This window comes from Loxodonta africana, chromosome 7 (genome assembly GCF_030014295.1).
Source record: "Loxodonta africana isolate mLoxAfr1 chromosome 7, mLoxAfr1.hap2, whole genome shotgun sequence".
NCBI lineage: Eukaryota > Metazoa > Chordata > Mammalia > Proboscidea > Elephantidae > Loxodonta > Loxodonta africana.
Genome location: NC_087348.1, coordinates 88,876,769 through 88,886,439, shown reverse-complemented (window position 1 = coordinate 88,886,439; position 9,671 = coordinate 88,876,769).

Here is a 9,671-nt window from a genome sequence, read left to right as displayed (position 1 = left end):
AGACCTCAAAGACAATGACAGGACAAGAAAAAAACTAAAACAACCCCATGCCATCAAGTCAATTCAGGCCAATAGCAACCCTCCAGGACAGAGTAGAACTCCCCTACAGGGTTTCCAAGTAGTGGCTGGTGAATTCAAACTGCCAACATTTTGACTAGCAGCTGTAACTCTTAACAACTATGCCACCAGGGCTCTGATAGACCACCAGGATGTGATATAATTTTCTGTTGAAGCATAAAAGTTCTTTTCAAATTCACCTTCTTTTTGATCAAAGATATCTCAAAGCAACATTGTTCTTAATCTTAAAATAAGGCTGCTTATAATTATGTACATAGGTGCATCAAAAATGGTAATTTATCATTTGTCCTTTTTATTTTCCTCTGCTGGACATTTTCTTAAGGGATCTTAGATTAAACTTGTAAAACCCATGGAGGGTAAAAAGTCAAGCTGGGAAGTAGCCACCAGATTTCACCTGTAGTACCAACAGATTTAAGGATACCTGGTGTTGGTGCTGTATTTCAGGGATAGGTGCTACCAAAATATGAAAGAATCAAACTCGCCAGCCATTTCACAAGAGACCTGGCTCTGTTCCCAAAAATATTAAAGATTGAAAACGTTAAGGGGCAATTCTACTATGTCTTATAGAGTTGCTATAAGTCAAAATTGACTCAGAGACACACAACACCCATTGATTTGGCAGGTTTCCTTTTTTCTCAAGGAACCAAAATATCATGAGGTCCCTGAACCTGCCAAGGAGTGAGTTTCATACTCACCTATAAGGCTGGGAAACCTGCAAGCAGGTATCAGGCCAGTTTTCCTAAGAGGGCTTTGTAAGCATTAGCTGCATAAAGTCAATCTTAGTTTCTTAAAAGTGTCTGGTTATATCTGACATCATTTTAATATATGACACTCCAGTCAAAATCTGGTGATATAACCAAGTTTCCAATCAAGTCCTGTTCATAAGGAGGACAGATTCTTATTTAGCTTATGTATGTAATTACATTGTCATAGAAAAAACAAATATGCATTAATAGTTTTTATTCCCGGAGGAATCAGATAGGGAGAGAAAGGTGAATGCTTAATTTCTGTTTTTAAAAAAGTAGTCTGTGTGGCGAGGCCAAGATGGCAGAGTAGTCAGACTCTTCCAGTGGTCTCTCTTACAACAAAGACCTGAAAAAAAACAATCAATGATGACAAGCTAGGAGCCCTGAACATCAAAGGCAAAGTTAAGAAGTCAGATTGAGCAGCAGGGGGAGGGAGAGACAATTCAGAAGCAGCAAGAACATGACTCAGTGGGAAGTGGCACCCCTCAGCCCAGATAACCTGCATGACTCTGGCGGGATTGGTAATAGTGTGCCGGGAGCAGTTTTCTCAACCACAGAGAGTGAGTGCCTGAGACTACTCATGCATGAGGAATCAACAAAGAACAGAGCTCTTGGCGAAAGTTAATTTCTTCCATCTAATTTACCGCATAGATCAAACGAACTCTCTCCCATGTACCTGATCCCTCCTCCAACTGCCCCAGGCCTCCAGCCAGCTTCAGTGACAGTCGATTTCCCAGGGCCTGAGACAGGTCCTGCTGTATGCTCTATTCTCCAGGGCATGGAGAAGGAACAAATTATCAAATGGGGAAAAAATAATCTACCAGCTCCCATAAGCTGGGAATTTAGGCCAGAAGCAGCTCATGTCCAGACACGAACAGTCCATGAAACTCGAATGCCTTTCACCCCTGCATGGACCCATGTGCCCCATTTCAGCAGGCAGACCTTCGTTGTTACAGTGCAAGGGTGTACGTGCCCGAGGTCTGACTTTAACTGTTTCACCTGTGAGGTGGAGAGGCAGGTTTGTGAGGTTTGACAGCACTCTGCTTATTAACCAGGGTTGTCACATACCCATGCACACCACCTAGCTAGCTGTGACAGGGTTTTGAGGATAAGTGGTGACTCCCAGTCCTTGTAGTTAAAAGCATTGGGTGTCTTCGTTATGGCTGCAAAGCACACCAACCTGTGCACTCTAGAGAACAAGGACTGGCCTTCCTCACAGACACATGAGGAATGGTTGTCAGCCCCCTATATTGCTCAGGGTGTGACCCCATGCTGCAACAAGAAACTTGTGCATACACCAATCACCACTGCTCCTCTAAGACCATAGGTGAGAGCCTGTTCCACACACTTGGTGACTGACTACTTGAACACCGGTGCTGAATTTATACAAGAAAAGTAAATGCACTCCTAGGCTCGTATACATGATAAAAGCCCTAGTATCCTGTGACAGGACATTAGAGTTTCAAAGGCTCCAAAAGTCAAGCTAATTCACTCATGCAGCCTCTTTGGGCACAACAGAACAAAAGAAAGCAAGAAGCTAGGACACGGTAAGCAAACATAAATTAAATTCATGCAATAACTTATAGATGGCTCAAAGACAACAGTCAATATCGGATCCCATAATGAAGCAGACCATGATCACTTTAATGCACTCCCAAAACAAAGAGGCAAGGAATCTTCTGGATGAAGAGGGCTTCCTGGAATTACAGGAGATTGAATACAAAAGATTAATATATAGAACTCTTCAAGAGATCAGGAAAGAGATCAGGCAAAATGCAGAACAAGACAAGGAACAAACAGACAAAGCAGTGGAGGATATTAAGAAAGTTATTCAAGAGCATAATGACAAATTTAATAGGTTGTACGAATCCATACTGAGACAGCAAACAGAAATTCAGAAGACTAATGATAAAATTTCAGAATTAGACAACTGAACTGAAAGTCAGAGGAGCAGAAATGATGAAATGGAAGGCAGAATGAGTAGGACTGAAGATAAAACACTTGGCACCAATTTATTTGAAGAAAAATCAGATAAAAGAATTAAAAAAAAAAAAAAGAAACCTTAAGAATCATGTGGGACTCTTTCAAGAGAAATAACCTATGAGTGATTGGAGTACCTGAACAGAAAGGGAAAATTGAAAATTCAGAGAGAATTGCTTAAGATTTGTTGGTAGGAAAATTCCCTGATATCATGAAAGACAAGAAAATATCTATCCAAGATGCTCGTCAAACCCCACACAAGGTAGATACCAAAAGAAAGTCACCTAGATACATTATAATCAAACGTGCCAAAACCAAAGCAAAGAGACAATTTTAAGAATTCTAGTGATAAACGAAAAGTCACCTACAAAGGAGAGTCAATAAGAATAAGCTTGGGCTACACAGCAGAAAACAGGCAGGCAGGAAGGCAATGGGGTTGACATATATATAGACTTAAAGGAAAAACATTGCCAACCAGGAATCACATATCCAGTAATACTGTCTGACAAATATTACAAAAATAAATCAAGATAAAAAATGCCCAAAACAGGGAAACAGAGACGTTATTATGTAAATATGAGAGTGTTACATCAATAAAGAAGGACTAACAAATGTAGTCATAGATCTTCCACATGGAGAGGAAGTCAAGATGATATAGAGAGATAAAAGTTTGGTTTAAACTTAGAAATCTGGGGGTAAATAATAAGGTAACCACAAAGGAGACTAACAATCCTACCCATCAAAATAAAATACAAGAAAAACATAAAGACTCAAAAAAAAAAAATCAACAACTATGAAAAAGAGAAAAACAATATATAAAAAGACTCAGCACAGAAAATTAAGTTGAAAAAAGAAACTATCAACAACGCACAAAAAAGACATCAAAATGACAGCACTAAAGTCATATCCACCCAGAATTATGCTGAATATAAATGGACTAAATGCACCAATAAAGAGACAGAGAGTGGCGGAATGGATTAAAAAAACATGATCCATCTATATTTTGCCTACAAGAGACACACCTCAGAATTAAAGACACCAACTAAAACTAAAAGGATGGAAAAAAAATACATCAAGCAAACAACAACCGAAAAAGACCAGGAGTGGTAATATTAATTTCTGACAAAATAGACTTTAAAGATAAATCCACCACAAAGGTTTAGGAAGGACACGAAACCAAAAACAAAACTCAGTGCGGGTGAGTCGATTCCGAATCATAGCCACCCTACGGGACAGAGTAGAACTGCCACATAGAGTTTCCAAGGCACGCCTGGCAGATTCAAACTGCCAACCCTTTGGTTAGCAGCCGAAGCACTTAACCACTACACCACGAGGATTATAATGATTGAAGGGACAACATACCAGTAGTACATAACCATATTAAATATTTACACACACAATGACAGAGTTTCAAGATACATAAAAGAAACTCTAACAGCATTGAAAAGCGCGATAGAAATCTCCACAATAATGGTAGAAGGCTTCAACACACCAATTTTGGTGAAGGACAGAACATCCAGAAAGAAGCTCAATAAAGACATGGAAGATCAAAATGCCACAATCAATCAACATGAACTTATAAACATATTCAGAACACTCCACCCAATACCACACAAGGATACTTTCTTTGCCAATGCTCCTGGAACATTCTCTAGAATAGACCACATATTAAGTCATAAGGAAGCCTTAACAGAATCCAAAACATAGAAATATTACAAAGCATCTTCTCTGACCATAAAGCCATAAAAGTAGAAATCAGTACCAGAAAAAGAAAGGAAAATAAATCAAACACATGAAAACTGAACAACACCTTGCTCAGAAACTACTAGGTTATAGAAGAAATTAAGGACAGAAAAAAGAAATTTGTAGAATCAAATGAGAATGAAAACACTTCCTATCAGAATATTTGAGACACAGCTAAAGCACTCCTCAGAGGTCAATTTATAGCAAAAAATACACACATAAAAAAGAAGGCCAAAAACAAAGAATTATCCCTACAACTTGAGCAAAAAAAAAAAAAAAAAGAGAGAGAAACGAAAGAAACCCTCAGGCACCAGAAGAAAGGAAATAATTAAAAAAATAGAGCAGAATTAAATGAAATAGAGAATAGGAAAATAATTAAAAGATTTAACAAGACCAAAAACTGGTTCTTTGAAATGATTAACAAAATTGATAAACCATTGGCCAAACTGACAAAAGAATAACAGGAGAGGCAGCAAATAACTTGAATAAGAAATGAGATGGGCGATACCACAACAGACCCAACTGAAATTAAAAGAATCATATCAGATTACTATGAACAATTGTACTCTAACAAATTTGAAAACCTAGAAGATATGGACAAATTTCTAGAAACACAATACCTACCTAAACTAACATAAACAGAGGTAGAACAATTAAAGAAACCCATAGCAAAAGAAGAGATGAAAAAGGTAATTCAAATGTCCTAACAACAACAACAAAAAAGCCCTGGCCCTGACGGCTTCACTGGAGAATTCTAACAAACTTTCAGAGAAGAGTTAACACTACTACTCCTAAAGGTATTTTGGAGCATAGAAAAAGATGGAATACCTCCAAACTTATTCTATGAATCCTGAACAACCCTGATACCAAAAGCAGATAAAGCTATCACAAAAAAAGAAAATTACAGATCAATATCCCACATGAACTTGAATGCAAAAATCCTCAACAAAATTCTAGCCCATAGGATTCAACAACATATCAAAAAAAAATTCACCATTACCAAGTGGGATTCATACCAGGTATGCAGGGATGGTTCAACATTAGAAAAACAATCAGTGTAATCCACCATATAAATAAAACAAAAGATAAGAATCACATGATCTTATCAACTGATACAGAAAATCCATTTGACAAGTCCAGCACGGATTCATGATAAATACTCTCAGCAAAATAGGAATAGAAGGAAAATTCCTCAACATAATAAAGGACATTTATACAAAGCCAAGAGCCAACATCATCCTAAATGGAGAGAGTCTGAAAGCATTTTCCTTGAAAACAGGAACCAGACAAGGATGCTGTTTACCACCATTCTTATTCACCATTGTGCTGCAGGTCCCAGCCAGAGCAATTAGGCTAGATAAATTAAGTGCATCCATATAGGTAAAGAAGAAGTAAAAGTGTCTCTATTTGCAGATGACAGGATCTTATACACAGAAAACTCTAAAGAATCCTCAAGAAAACTACTGAAACTAATAGACAAGTTCAGCAGACTATTGGGATACAAATAGACATATAAAAATCAGTTGGATTCCTCTACACCAACAAAGAGAAAGTCAAAGAGGAAATCACCAAATCAATACCATTCACAATTGCCCCTGAGAAGATAAAATACTTAGGAATAAATCTAACCAGAGATGTAGAAGACCTATACAAAGAAAACTACTAGACACTACTGCCAGAAACCCAGAGACTTTCATAAGTGGAAAAACGTACCTTGCTCATGGATAGGAAGACTCAACATTGTAAAAATGTCTCTTCTACCCAAAGCAATCTATAGATACAATGTAATCCCAATCCAAACACCAATCACATTTTTTAATCAGATGGAGAAATGAATCACCAACTTCATATAAAAGGGATAGAGGCCCCGGGTAAGTAAAGCATCACTGAAGAAAAACAAAGTGACAAGCCTCACTCTACCTGATTTAGAACCTGTTGGTACAACAGAAACATAAACCAATGGAACTGAATTCAGAATCCAGACATAATTCCATCCACATATGAGCAGCTGATATTTGACAAAGGATGAAAATCTGTTAAACGGAGAAAAGTCTCTTTAACTAATGGTGCTGGCGTAACTGGATATGCACCTGCAAAAATAATGAAACAAGAACCATACCTCACGCCATGTGGAAAAACTAATTCAAAATGGATCAATGACCTAAATATAAAATCTAAAATGATAAAGACCGTGGAAGAAAAAGTGGGGACAATGCTAGGAGCCCTAATACATGGGATACACAGTACACAAAACATTAGTAACATTGTACAAACACCAGAAGAAAAACTAGTTAACTGGGAGTTCCTAAAAATCAAACACCTATGGTCATCCAAAGGCTTCGCCAAAAGAATAAAAAGATTACCTACAGACTGAGAAAAAGTTTCTGGCTACTATAATTCCGATCAGCATCTGATCTCTGAAATCTAGATGAATTGCAAATATGCACCAATAAAAAGACAAATAACCCAATTAAAAAATGGGCAAAGGATATGAACAGACACTTCGGCAAAGAAGACGTTCAGGCTGCTAACAGACACATGAGGAAATGCTCATGATGATTAGCCGTTAGAGAAATGCAAACCTAACTACAATGGGATACCATCTCATCCCAACAAAGCTGGCATTAATCCAAAAAACACAAAATAATAAATGCTGGAGAGGTTGTAGAGAGACTAGAAAACTTATACACTGCTGGTGGGAAAGTAAAATGTTACAACCACTTTGGAAATTGATTTGGCACGTCCTTAAAAAACTAGGACTAGAACAACCATAGGATCCAGCAATCCACTTGTTGGAATATATCCTAGGTAACAGCTTTCATAGGAACAGATATATGCACACCCATGTTCATTGCAGCACTGTTTACAATAGAAAAAAGATGGAAGCAATGAAGGTGTGCATCAATCTATCAAAAAATGAATGGATAAATTAATTATAGTATATTCACATAATGGAAAACTATGCAATGATTAAAAACTTCGATGAATCCGTGAAACATAACATGGAGGAATCCAGAAGTCATTATGCTGAGTGAAGTCAGTCAGTTGCAAAAGGACAAATATTGTATGAGATCACTCTTACAAGAACTCAAGAAAAAGTTTAAACACAGAAGAAAATATTTTTTGATGGTTATGAGGGTGGGGAAGGAGAGAGAGGGGTATTGATTAATTAGTTAGTAAACAAGAATTATTTTAGGTGAAAGGAAAGACAACACACAATAGAGGAGAGGTCAGCACAACTGGACTAAACTAAAAACAGTTTCCTGAATACACTCGAACTCTTCGAAGGCCAGAGTAGCAGGGACAGGGTTTAGGGACCATGGTTTCAGGGGACATCTAGAGCAATTGGCATAATAAAATCTATCAGGAAAACATTCTGCATCCCACTTTGGTGTCTGGGGTCTTAAACACAAGCAAATGGCCATCTAAGATGCATCAATTGGTCTCAACCCACCTGGAGCAAAGGAGAATGAAGAACACCAAAGACATAAGGTAAAGATGAGCCCAAGAGACGGAAAGGGCCCCATAAACCAGAGACTCCATTGGCCTGAGACTGGAAGAACTAGATGGTGCCCAGCTACCACTTATGACTGCCCTGAAATGGAACACAACAGGGAATCCCTGATGGAGCAGGAGAACGGTGGGATGTTGTTGTTGTTAAGTGCCATTGAGTCGGTTCCTACTCATAGCAACGCTGTGCACAACAGAAGGAACCACTGCCCGGTCCTGCACCATCCTTACAATCATTATGCTTGCGTTCATCGTTGCAACCACTGTGTCAATCCACCTCCTTGACAATCTTTCTCTTTTCTGCTGACCTGTACTTTGCCAAGCATGATATCCTTTCCAGGGACTGATCCCCTCCTGACAACATGTCTAAGGTATGTAAGACACAGTCTGCCACCCTTGCTTCGAAGAAGCATTCTGGTTGTACTTCTAAGACAGATTAGTTCGTTCATTTGGCAGTCCATGGTATATTTAATATTCTTCACCAACACGACAATTCAAAGGCATCAATTCTTCGGTCTTCCCTATTCACCGTCCAGCTTTCACATGCATACGATGCGATTGAAAATACCATGGCTTGGGTCAGGAACAACCTAGTCTTCAAGGTAACACCTTGCTTTTCAACACTTTGCAGCAGATTTACCCAAGTCAATGAGTATCTTGATTTCTTGACTGCTGCTTCCATGGCTGCTGATTGTGGATCCAAGTAAAATGAAATCCTTGACAACTTCAGTCTTTTCTCCATTTATCATGATGTTGCTCATTGGTCCAGTTGTGAGGGTTTTTGTTTTCTTTATGTTGAGGTGCAATCCATACTGAAGGCTGTGGTCTTTGGTATTCATTAGTAAGTGCTTCAAGTCCTTTTCACTTTCAGCAAGCAAGGTTGTGTCATCTGCATAATGCAGATTGTTAAAGAGTCTTCCTCAAATCCTGATGACCCGTTTTTCTTCATATACTCCAGCTTCTCGGATTATTTGCTCAGCATACAGATTAATAGGCATGGTGAAAGAATACAGTCCTGACACACACCTTCCCTGACTTTAAACCAATCAGTATCCCCTTGTTCTGTATGAACAACTGCCTGTTGATCTATGTAAAGGTAAAAGTTCCTCATGAGCACAATTAAGTGTTCTGGAATTTCCATTCCTTGCAATTTATCTGTAGTTTGTTATGATCCACACAGGTAAACATCCCTCTGGTATTCTCTACTTTCAGCCAGGATCTATCTGACATCAGCAGTGATACCCCTGGTTCCACGTCCTCTACTGAAACCAGGCTGAATTTCTGGCAGTTCTCTGTCGATATACTGCTGGCAGCTGTTTTTGAATGATCTTCAGCAAAATTTTGCTTGCGAGTGATATTAATGATATTGTTGTATAATTTCCACATTCTGTTGGATCACTTTTCTTGAGAATAGGCATAAATATGGATCTCTTCCAGTCAGTTAGCCAGGAAGCTGTCTTCCATCTTTCATGGCATAGACAAGTGAGCACACCCAGCGCTGCATCTGCTTGTTGAAAAATCTCAATTGATGTTCAATGAATTCCTGGAGCCTTGTTTTTCGCCGATGCCTTGGGAGCAGCTTGGACTTCTTCCTTCAGTACCATTGGCTCCTGA